A 13056-nucleotide genomic window follows, 5' to 3' on the forward strand; every position below is an offset into this window, starting at 1 on the left:
TACTTCAGGTTAAGAACTTTACCTCAGGATGAAAACAGAAATCGCGCGGAGGCAGTGGGAGGCCCCATCAGCTAAAGTGGTACCTCAGGTTAAGAACGGTTTCAGGTTAAGAACGAACCTCCGGAACGAATTAAGTTCGTAACCAGAGGTTCCACTGTATGTGGGTGGGAATCACTCTGCCAGTGTAGTGAACATTTGTACCCCTGTTTGAATATCCCTCTCCAAAGCATTAATGAAACAGAGGTGAAAGGAGACTGTTTCCTGAAAAGAGCTCAGCCCTAATGCCACCCACTCAGCCTGTATACCTGTAAATTACAAAGGAAATTGCTACAGGTTTCCCATGCTCTTCAAAAAATTGCATTGAAACTTGTTATCTTTGGAAAGGCAACCCATTATCCTCAGAGAAAGCAAGTTCCACCAATTTCTCAAAAAGGCATAACATTGGTAGTATGCAGTATATGAACTCATTTTAAAAGTGAAAGGCACATGATTAAGCAGGCAAAATTATTTAACCAGTTGCTCCTAGCAGGCATACAAAAATGCTGGATGTTTGCCACACAAAGTTGCCCTTTCCCACAATAAAAAGATGGGTATTATCAGATTAAAACTACACACGGAGAGGAGTGACTGTTCTGTTTTGTTCAGTGTAGTATTCTAGGGTTGTCACAGCTCATTTCTTGTGTGTCAATATTTTCTAAACATGGACTGGCCATGTCCAGAGGGAGTAAACAGCCTCTTTGGGTACATTCCCTGCATCTTTAGCATTCAGGTTACTGCTCTGGAATGTTATGCATACAAAGCAGATCTTATTCTTACCCACAACCAGAGAGAAGAAGCCCTTGTGTTACTGCTTTTGCTCCGTGATTTTTTGTGTGCGAACCTCAAGCTGCATAGCACGCTAAGCTGAGAACACTCCAAATGTAGGATGGGCTTTCCAAACCAGTATAAACACAAGTTTAACGGTCACAGAATATGATGAAGCAAAGAGTAACATTATATAGCTATACTATAATCCTATCTGCAACAGAAAGCTAGATGAAATGAAGTATGGGGGCTGGCCTGGGACAAAAAGGGCTTATAACTATACCACCAAACAACCTACAGAGAAAGCTCATTAAAGTCAGTGAGGTTCTGGCTTCATATCACTCATATGAATTAGGCTGGTCATGTGTCCTCCTTTACAGGGGACAGTACTTTGTTTGAATGTCTCCTCTCTCTGAAGGCTGTACTTGGGAGAGTAGGAGCCTTCCTCTTTCCTTAAAAAAAAGCCCAACAACTTTGACCTGAACCCCCAAAAAGGGGGTAGATCACTGCCAGTTTTTAACTCTGTGAATAGCTCGCAGTCTTTTGGGAGTTGGCCACCACTATAATATATGATGCAACTCTTGGGCTGAAATCTTACAGAGAGTTGTGCACTTACCATTCTGTAAGTTGTACAAGGGTATTTGTTTCCTTCTGTTGTGTGGCATGCATAGTCTGCCTTGTAAAAAGCAGGATATGAAACAAATAGATTGGAATGTCAGGTCGTGGAAGGGAGCAGGAAATACCTCCAAGGTACGTAGCATATTTCTTGAGAGGGCATGTCTTCCTGGACTGTGAGGCACCTTCTGGTCCAATTCATTGTTCCTGCCTCACTTTTAAGAGGACAGAGTTTGAGAGGGAGTGAGGTGGTGAGAACAGCAGCCAAATATCACGACACATGCCTGTTTCTCAAACTCCGTCTTTACTACCACTAACAAATGGGCAGACACTCTAAGAAGGGCAGGGGCCTGTGTGTTATCAGCTATATTAAGGGCTTGCTCTTTATCCCATTTCTCATCCTAATGTGTAAAGGGGTGTGGATTAAAAGTTAAATCTGAGCCAAGCACAGGGCAAGGAAACACTGTAAGGTCAACTGAGGTGGGTTAGTAGGGGAGCAGCCAAGAGAAATGTCAGTTTGAGCGAGGGGGGAATACAACTCTGTGCTAAAGCTAATTAGCTTTGATTTGCAAATTAGGATTCATTACACTCAGGGTGAATCAGGGGAATCAGAAGTGTGTGTAACTTGGTTTTCTCCTTCCCCTATTTCTTTTTGACTTTCCTGGGGCTCAAGGTCTTTGCTGCGGGTGAGATACACAATTCCTACTTTCCTTGTTACTGCAGAAAAAGGACAGTTGCATGTGGTGTGGGCTACTTACTTTCCTCTCTGTCTCTTGCCTACCAAGACCTCCACTTACTGCTGTATAGAAAAAGGCAACAAAATCATCAGAGGGTTGGAGCATCTTCCACATGTGAAAATGTAGCCTTTTCTTGCAAAACTTTAAATCTGAGCCATCTAGATGCTCAGCCTACACCCCTGCATTAAGACTCTCTCCTTGATAGTCTCTGATAAAGAAATGACAGGGCTTCAAAAATAATTTGATTGATACCTGTAATAATACAAAGTAAGGAGTGGGACTTTCCATGCAAAGCATGATTAGAGGGATGTACCCTTTACAAGCAGAACAGGGTTTTTGTTTGTTTGTTTGTTTGCTTGCTTGTTCTGTGCACCAGCAACGACATCAAGCTGAATTTCCATGGGATCTGCCCCTTGAAGGCCAGAGTTATTTTTGCAACCCTATGGATTTGGCACAGGAACAATTTGTCTTTCAGTGGAGCAAAAGCATTCCGTGAGAAGTGGTGCCTTGAGAAAGGACTTCACAAGCAGATTTGGGGAAGCCATCCACTTCCTCTGAGGTACATTGGAAAAAGCACCATGCCCAGATACCAAGACAGAACACTCTCATTGGATGCATTGGCGGGGGGGGGGGGCTGTAGAGCTACTGCCTCATATCACCCATCTCTGTACAGATTCCTGAATAAGGGCATTTCCTGTATGTTGAATGTCCTTGTGTTACAAATTCAGAGAAATAGAGACCCATTGTGGGATGAAGGGAAAGAGGAGCAGACAATGCTGAAGGCTACATCTTCAATACCCCCTTGAGAAATAATCAAGGACACTATTTCCCTCTAGTTTAATTAGCAAAATCCCTTTATCTCAGAAGCATGAACTGTGAAAGCAGAGATTTTTCTCGCACAGCCCAGTTCCATGCCTGCAGGTGCCTTCGCTCTTATCAGATGACTGGTGCTCAGCCGCAGGATGTGATAAGGCCCAGTACTTTAGCTATATACTGGCTGGATTCCTGGGGAGGAGGAAGTTTCAGGTCTGGGAGATGTGCCCCACAGGTCACCATTTGCCCCATACCATTTTAGTGGAAAAGGAGGAAGAAAATAAATCTACCAAAGAGGATGAAATGTAATCCAAAAAACGAGATAAAGGAGCTGCAGATTAACCTTTTGAAGAGTCTTTCCTGGGAGCAAACCTAAAGCCAATTTCAAAGATCGTGTCACACCTAAAGTGGTTATTAAGCAAGCTGGTGAGCTGAGCAGTTAACATACAATTGTGAGCTGCCTGTGTCTCAAATATGAAGCTTGTTACTGCTAGGAAATTATTGAGTTGAGCATATAAAGCTGTTTTATACTCAATCAGACTGTTTTAGAAGCAGAGCAATGGACCTTAAGTAGAGATACATAGATTCACATCCCTGTTAAGTTATAAATTGTGACCTGTACCTCTCTCTCAATATGACCTACCACACAGTTCTGGGTTCTTGCGAGGGTAAAAGACTGGACCACGAGCTCCTTCGAAAAAAGGTGGAATGCTAATTTGCCCAATATTATCCACTGGTAACAGTTTTCCAGGTACTCAGGTAGACATCAGATTGTTCCAGTGCCCACCCAAATCCTGACATGCTTTGTTCTGTTTTAACCAACTGGCTATCCCTTCCTCCCGTTGATACTTTATAGATGTGCCCTTATTTATTGAACATTCTGTGTGGCTTCATTGCCTCCCACTATGTTCTTCCTCCTGTCATAAAACCAATCTTTGCATATTTCCCATACGCATGCAACTTTCTACTACTGGAATTTTGTTTTTTTAAAAAAACATGGTAGAGAGGAAATCTAAAGATAGGCTTGTGATTCAGCTGACCTTTGGTTAATGGAGCTACTGGGTGTGTTTCTGCTAAAAGAAATCTCCAGACAAAATGAGCAAGGCATCTAGGTGAGTTTTTTCATTTATTATTATTGTAATTTTTTTTCAGCCAAAGAGTAGAAGAGATGCTTGCAAGATTTTCTGCCTCAGGAGACAAAATAATTTGTGTGGCCTTCAGGACTCTGTCCCTTTGCTTGGGAGTGGAGATACCTGCAGCTGTGCTTCAAGCAAACAAATCTCTTTGGTCAAGAATCACATATTTGCACCTAAGTAACTAAAGTTATATGACATGAAAGATAATATTTTATGTTGTTAATAAATTACGTGCTGATTTGTGTATCCTGATTCCACCTGGCCCATGACTTTAAACCTTTAATTCTTCGTCCAGTCAAATTGGAAAAGTAATGCATATTCAGATGACTGCCTGTCCCACAAAGTGAGACTGGGCAGGGTCACAGATTCATAGAACTATCGAACTGGAAAGAACCAGGAGGTCAACTGGTTTTCAGTTTCCAGATCCCAGCCATAGTTTCATTTCTGACCTCTGTGATTATGGCCCCATCCTCTGAGACATGAATAACACCACTTCATTGTATGAGAGACCTTAAGGTATCCCACAAAGCCTTCATTCCACTGTGGCTGCAATTTTTGTGAAAGGGGGGGGGAAGCTTAGAGACAGAGTAATTTTACACGCGGAACAATTAAGATCTTGTCTCTGTTGGCCTGTGCCTCATCTTACAGCTATGTAAGTGGTTTGGTTTTGCAAAAGTGGCATTCTCCAAGGCTAGAGAACATTGCTTAGATTGCTCGTGTTAAAATGGAAATTTGCAGTTGGCTTCTGTGAAAAGATTCAGTGAGTTAAATATCGTTTGGCTAAGAACCCGTAGGCAGGGGGTTTCCCAGAGAAAAGCTGGAACTTACAGGTGGTACAAATCTGTTAACACAGCACACCGCTCCTGCATTCAATATTCATTTCAATATTTTCCAGTATTGGGAAAGTGTATGTCTTATAAACCCATTATAGGTGTCCCCCCACTTACATGCAATCGATTCGATTGAAAACTGGAATGGCGGGAGAGAGCTGGAGAGTCCTCGTGGCTCACAAAAGCCCCTCCCCAGAGCCCAAAGAGGATGTCAGTGAGGGCAGAGGAAGTCCTAAAGAGACCGTAAGCACCCTATAACTGCGGAGCTGGTCTGTGACCGTAAATAAAATTGAATTGAATTGCACCCCATAACAGCTGACACACAGAGTAGCACAGCAGCAGCGGCCGCTTTCCCATGCATCCTCCAGCCGGCCCCAGGGGTAAACCACTGAGCCTAGGGCTTGCCGATCAGAAGGTTAGCGGTTCGAATCCCCACAACGGGGTGAGCTCCCGTTGTTCGGTCCCTGCTCCTGTCAGCCTAGCAGTTCAAAAGCACATCAAAGTGCAAGTAGATAAATAGGGACCGCTCCGGCAGGAAGGTAAATGGCATTTCCGTGTGCTGCTCTGGTTTGCCAGAAGCAACTTAGTCATGCTGGCCACATGACCCGGAAACTGTACACCGGCTCCCTCGGCCAGTAAAGTGAGATGAGCGCCGCAACCCCAGAGTCGGTCACAACTGGACCTAATAGTCAGGGGTCCCATTACCTTTACCTTTTTACCCTCAATTATTGGGGGAGGGGGGAGAACGTATATATTGGTTTCCCCATGGATGTGCCAAAAATGAAAAAGCCACTTCCTACACTGGGTGTCACCAAACATTTTGGGCCCATGGGTACATCTGCATAGCAGAGAAATCTCCCAGGGGCATCCTCCTCTCACACCCCACAATCAAGTCGGGCCGTCAGAAAAAAGAATTGTGGAAGTAAATGTGATGAGTAGTTCAGCCCTCAGACATTATGATTCTTGTTCAGACACAAAGAACAATGTCTGTCGTCATGTGGCACATGACACCATCAAAGATCGCTAAAATAGATAAGACCAAATACAATCTTGGTTGGAAATGCATGGAAGTAGAGGGTGCTATAATGCACCTATGGTGGGGCCATGAAAAAGTCAAAAAAATCTGGGGCCGCATCCATGATGAACTAAAAAAGATGCTCAGGATATCTTTAGAAAGAAAAAAACCTAGAGTCGTTCTTACTGAGTATAGTAGGAGATGAGATACCACAAGACAGGGAAAAATTGTTCTTTTATGCAACTGCAGCAGCCAGGTTACTCCTTGCAAAGAACAGGAAATTATATACCCACAAAAGAGGATTGGCTATATAAATTAACAGAATTTATAGAATTGGTAAAATTAACTGCGGCAATAAGATATCAGACACATCAGAAATTAAGGTCACAATGGTTATGGTTTGAAGAGTACATGAGTAAACACTGCTCTAAAGATAACATGCTGATATGTTTAGACTAAGCTCATGAAGTTGTCTTGATAAAATAATATAATAGTATACTAAAAGAAATAAAGTAGTGACACATGATTTCCAATGTAAACAAGAACTTGAATGAAAAAATGATGAGCACTGGTGGAGGGAAGTCACAAACGTTTATTATCATCCACCTATTTTATGTACTTCTTTCTTACCTTAACTTTTTTCTTTTGTTCTCCTTCTTATCCTTTTTTCTTTTCTTTTTTGTTGTTATTTTTTGTTGTTATTGTGTTATTGTGGTTGTGAGTGTATGTGTATTAATATTTGTATGAAAGTCTAATCAAATAAAATAAATAATTTAAAAAAGAACAATGTCTGCTTGCATCCATGTGATGTGTCCCCTAATCCAAAACTGACCCTAATCTAAGGCTCCTGAAAGGTGTGATTAATAGTAGTTACCAGAGTCTTCACTGATAGTCAGATATAACGCAGATGCAGTTCAGTTGTACTTAAGGAAATGGTGCAGCGTAGATGTTAGAAAGAAAAAAAGCCAAAAGTTTGTTGTTCTGGATAGAAGGTTCAGTTCTGACTAGAAAGACCAGGATTCAAAATTCTAGCTTGACTGAGCTTTTAAGCTTTTAGCCTAACGTGCCTCACAGGGTTGTCATGAGGATAAAATGATATTAACTCAGGTATCCTTCCTTGACCTCCTTGGAGGAAGGGACAGAAAGAATTTTTGCTATTAGTTCTACTAATTCTTCTGTCTATGAGTCCACAATGCTGTCCAAACAACTATAGCTAGAGTTAGTGGGATAGGGGATAGCTCACTAGCCCTTAGGCTTTTGTGGTGGAAGCTAGATTTGTGTCATTACAGCTATGAATAGAGTGCAAATGCTTCCAGATGAGGACAAGCAAAGACAGCATCCTGGCAGTAAGACATTTGGCTGTGGACTTGTCTTCCCTAGGGAGATTATTCAAGTTCCCACCAGTGGAATATTTAACAAAATTGCAAAAACCAGCAGAACCACAATGCAAGTGGACATCTTCCACTCCATCTTACTTTGCACTCCTGGATAGAATACTGGACAGTTAAATCACCTAGCGGCTCTAGCCTATCATCTTGAGATAGAGACCGTCTTGGCTGTGAGTCCTGGAAGACCTACAGGCCTTTTTCCACGTGGCCTGAGAGTGTGGGGTCCTGATTGACTCTGCTTTCTATTGATGTAGAAATTGTTCATTTTGGCCGTGTATCTTTTAATTTTTTATTGATTGCATATTATTTCTTTTGTTATGTTGTGCAGTTATGTGTTTTTTTTCTGTTGTAAGCCACCTTGAGCATGATTTGAACTGTGGGAATGTGGCATGCAAATAAAACTACGTATGTATGCATGCATCATCTGAAGACACAAAAGAAGTCAAATAGAGGAGTGCAATTTCTTTTCTTTTTCCCTCTTTGTGGGGCTTCATGTGCACACTTCAAAAAAATGTTGCAGGCACTGTCTGTCTCCTTGCTGCCCTTGAATTATCAGCCTTCTAACATGCTGCTATTTATTGTGGCCACTGATAAAATAAGCGGCAAGAAATAAGTGAACAAAAAGGAAAAGCCCCCATGTTTTGTCTTCTCTCACACAAACCTTCAGAGAAACATCTGCTTTTGTGAGTTCTGGGTAAAGGCTGCAGTCGAGTGTCAGAGAAATTACAGAACCTGATTCAGAGGAGAACTGAATATGCATCAAACCTGATTCATTTGGCTTGTTATGGTGCTCCTATTTGTTCTCTTCTATTGCCAGTGTTGCCATTCCTGCATTTTCCTGTGATTTATTTTGCACTACTTTTATCAGTCTCTACACAGACTGAACCAGAGCTATAAATCAAAATGGTAAGATTGGAGCTTAGACTTATGCTTACCACATATGCTTACCACTAAGCAAAGTGCTACTTACAGCACTATCCTAACCATGTCTATTCTGAGTAAACAGGTATAGACTTGGACTGTGCATCAGCTTAAATCCAAATGCTTTGGCTTAAGTAAGCTCTGGACCAGAATGTAAATTTCCTCCAGATGCAGTCATCAGAGTTCTTATATTTTTCTGCTTTTGACTGTTTTCTAGGACATGCCAAAGCTTCTAGGAAAAAAAGTTAAATCATGGCATGAGTCTGCTATAAAAATTCCTTCTGAAAGCCCCTTATGATCTCACCGGCTTGTGGTATTTTTTTACACCAGGTAATATCGTATTGATATTTTGGATACGTTTACTAGCCAAGTTGTTGCTAAACCGCTGAAGATGTTCATTTCAGAGCAGAAGCAGGACATTCTTTCCACCAAAGAAGTTATTTTTAAGCTGTCCAACAGGACTACAAATTTTGAACGTCTCCTTTTTGCTTACCCGATACTTTTCACAAAGCGATGATTTCATGTAACAAACAAGCCTTGGGATGTGGGGAGGATAAACTATTTGAGTGAAGACCTGTGAAAAGAAAACAAGGTTCAGAAATTAGGGTGAATTCAGTTCTTGAATGTTTTGCTAACCTACTCATCTCGTCTCTGTCCTTATGTCTAGCCAGAGTAATGCTGATACGAAGATGACAGGGAAAACTAGTTCAAATAATTATACTGTGTGTCACAGAAGATGCTCATAAGAGCCAAGCTTTGCAATCCACTTTGGTTTCTGTCCTAATTGATCCCTTAAATGGTTTGACATCTGGTTACATTAAAAACTGTGGGAGAAATCATTATTTAAAAAGAAAACCCATAAAGGGCAGCAACTGCTTCTACTTCCTTTTAACATTATTGAAGTTTAGGACCAGTTTTAATTAAACATTTTCTCATGGATTCCAGTCTCTCCCCCACTCCCCCATTCTTCTTCTTCTAGCTAGGCAGATGGTCAGACAATCAGATGGTTCTGCTTTGAAGGCAAAGAAGTAAATGGTGGAACTGAGCCTGCTATGTGGAAGCCACGTTGGAGCTCTGGGCAAAATTTGCTAGGAATTCAAAATTCAACACTAGGACATGGAATAAAAAGCAGAAACCATATGAATAGATAGAAAGAGAGTGTGTAAAATCTACAGCCTATCCTGGTGCACATTCAAGCTATAGACCAGGGGTGGCTAACAGTCCTCAGGCACGAGGCACATTGACACAAAGTTTTTAAAGGATACGTTGTGGAAGTCAAGAGTAGCAGTCTCAAAAAGAAGATGGCGGCCGAGAGGTCAAAAAATGTTTGCCATTACAATAGGGAACCCATGATAGAGGTCAGTTTAAAAATTGTGAGGGGACCTTGTGGTATCACAATGGGGTACCTATGAGAGCAATTAGTAAAAAATAATAATAACAACAATAATTTTTAATGGATGAAGTTGAGGGGGCAACAAAAAAAAAACTTTTGGCATCAAGAGCACAGTGGGGAACCCATGGGTTCATCAAACAAATCTTTAAACTATTTATAGTTTTACTTTATTTATTTCTACCAGTTTGGAGAGTTGGGGGGGGCAGTAAAAACATACTGAGGGTCATATGTAGCCTTCAGCCTTTGTTGTAGATAATGGATTTTGTGGTGTGTTTTGAATGGAAGCATACAGATATGTAGGTTTTCAATATAGAGTGGTATTTATGCATGCCCATTATACAGCTGCACAGCGGTTCTGGTGCTGAGTCAGTACACTTCTCATACCTAGGCCAGCAATGAAGATGCTTGCATTTGGTAGGCATTCGACACTGAGAAGAGAAATTTCTTACTTGGGACAAATTTGCTTCCATGGCGACATTTTTTAGGATGATGGGGTTGTGTGCTTGCTTCCTTAGAAAAGCTGAATTAGTAATCTTTTCATCCTGGTACAGAAGAATGTTAGCCTGGCTGCAGGTGAAAGGAAGGAGATCAACGTGACAGATGGTTAAGAGCGTTCATGAATTAAACAGTACGCCAAGAATAGAACAACTGAATTTATGAAACTCATTCAGAAAGAAAATGGAAGGCTGGCTTGCCGAGGTGAAGAAGGCATGGCTGACAGGCTAGGAAACTCTCATTCCCCCACAGGTGTTGCTTTCAGAACCCAAAATGTTCTTTTTATTCAGAGGGAGAAACAGCAGCTATAGTATTCAAGGTCTCTTGTGACCTCAAACGGCTACAATTTTCTCAGCCTTTGCTTGCCTGGGTGTTGGGAGTGGGGCGAGGGAGGGGACACAAGTTTCCTGCCTGCTACTGCTGCTGTTCATTATGCCATAATTTTACAGGTTAATACAGATGGTACCCCAAAAGGTACTGAAGCATTTGGAAAGGACAAAGACTAGAATTTACAAGTCAAACCAAGAGTTTACTCTTTCATAGGAGTCTTTCAGACCAAGAGCCACACTCCATTGGAGGGTGGGGCCAGAGAGGAAGCAGCGAGTGGAGCAATGGATATGGCTTTGTATCAGGGCCGGCCCACCCATGTGGTAGGGAAGACATTTATTAGTTTGGTATGTTCTTGCTTTTATTGTGTATTTTGTGTTTTTAATTTGCATTTTTTTTATGCTGTAAACCGCCCTGAGGTATTTGGATGAAGGGCGATATACAAATTTAATAATTGGGGGAGGGGGGAAGGAGGTGTTGTGAGGCAGTTGCCTCAGGTGGCAGATTGGGAGACAACGAACGGGAGAGGTGGCAGATCTGAGGCGCATGCCACTGCCTCCACCACCACTGCTTGCTCCTCCTCCTCCGCTGTTGCCACTGCCTACTCCTCTCCAGCTTTCTTTCTTTTTTCCCGTGACAACTTTGATGGGGGCAGCCTTAGCGGCAGTAAGCCATTTTCTGTTTCGCCTCAAGCAGCAAAACATCCCGAGCCGGCTCTGCTTTGTACATTAGGCTACATAGTTACATTTCATTCACACAAAATTCACTAGGTTACACACGGTTACACACACACACAGTGTGTAAAATTTCACTGCCTTGGGAGATGCTTTCCACAAGCAGGATGCAGAAAACATACTGCCGACTCTATATTGCTATTGTTAATTCAGCATGTTTTTCTCTGTGTTAATGGCAGAAACATACCGTCAGAATAACAAGATAAGCAGTGCGGTTTTATTAACCAAAGCTCTCAATTTGAAAAGGACCTAACAGAGAAGTTGGGGGGGGGGGAGAGAGAATCTCATGGATGTATATGATTTTGTTGGAATGGGAAACCAAAGATGAAATGGTTAAATCTGCCATGATACACTGGGCTGGAGATGTGGGATGTAATATCAAGATGGAGTCGTGGGGAAAATTGTGGAAATCAAATTTGAAATTCCCAGCACATTATCCTCTGAAAGAAAATTTTATGAAAATGATTCATAGATGGCATCTGACACAAAGCAAATGAGCAAAAATGTATAAATCTGAGTCAGGTATCAGTTGGAAATGTAAAGAAGTAGAAGGTACATTTTACCATATGTGGTGGACATGTAGAGTGGCTAAGGATTTGGGGGAGGTGGTCTATAATGAGGTAAAAAAATATTTAAAGTGACTCTTCCAAAAAAAACAAAAAAAACTAGAAGCACTTCTTTTAGGGATACCTGGGGCAGATATACCAAAAAGGCAGATAAACTTATTTTTATATGCAACTTATTTTTATATGCAAAGGTACTGTGCGTGCAAAAATGGCGAGAAGAGGTGGTACCTACAAAAGAAGAGTGGCAATTAAAATTGACGGAATATGCCAAATCGGCAAATATAGCTATGAAAATTAGAGAAAAGGAAGAGGAAGATTTTAAGGAGGATTGGGAGATATTTGCAGAATATCTAAAGCTCTATTGTAAACATGTAAAATTGCAAGTAGGATTTGAATAAAGAACAGCACTAAAATATGTATCTGAGAATAAGCAGAAAGGATAAAGCATAGAGTAATTATAATATGCAGCAATATTAGAGAATATGGGGAAACCATGGAGGGGTAGAGGGGAAGCCAAATGGTAAATGAATATTAAATAGAAAGTATGTATTGTGTATTAAATTTGTAAACCTTTGAATTTCTAAATGATTTTAAAAGAAAGAAAAGGAAATGTAGTTAGAATATGCAATAAAATGATTGGGAGAGGATGGAACATGTTTAAAAGAGATAATTGGAATGAGAATTAGTTGTTCCTATGAATTTTGGACTTTGAATTTTCAGGTGTGCTGTCCTTCAAGACGTTTTGGGGGCCGTCTTTCCTATTCATAAGCTTCTGTCTACCTGAATCCTTTGTCTGTAGCTCAAAATGCAGAGTAAATCCAAAAAAGTATTTTCTCAGTTTTAAAAGTTATTCCCTGCCCAAGAAAAAAAACCTCCTTTCTTCTTGGGGAGCTACAATCTCTCCTAGAGAATTTAGTTTATTTAAGCTCTGTGGGTAGTTTTATTTTATTTTTTTGTTTAAGGTTCTGAATGGAAACTTAATGTTCCATATCTAATTAGCAATTTTGCCTGCACCTGCCCCATATCTCTTTCTCTCTGCCTCACACTGTCATCCCTCTGACCATCTGCTGTTCCAACGTCCTTGCAGACAGCAGCAGCTATATGTCTGGGCAGCTCTGTGCCCATGTGTGTCTGGGGGGAAACAATTTAAAGACAAGAAGAGGCTTATTTCAAATTCAGATGTCAGTGCCCTTGAAAACAGCAGGAGGGTCGAGTGCCAGCTACATTCCTCTGTGCCCAGAAGTTTTTTTGTTTTGTTTTTTAATGCCCTGAGAAGTAATCT

The sequence above is a fragment of the Zootoca vivipara genome, chromosome 5 (assembly GCF_965207765.1).
Source record: "Zootoca vivipara chromosome 5, rZooViv2.hap1.1, whole genome shotgun sequence".
Classification (NCBI taxonomy): Eukaryota; Metazoa; Chordata; class Lepidosauria; order Squamata; family Lacertidae; genus Zootoca; species Zootoca vivipara.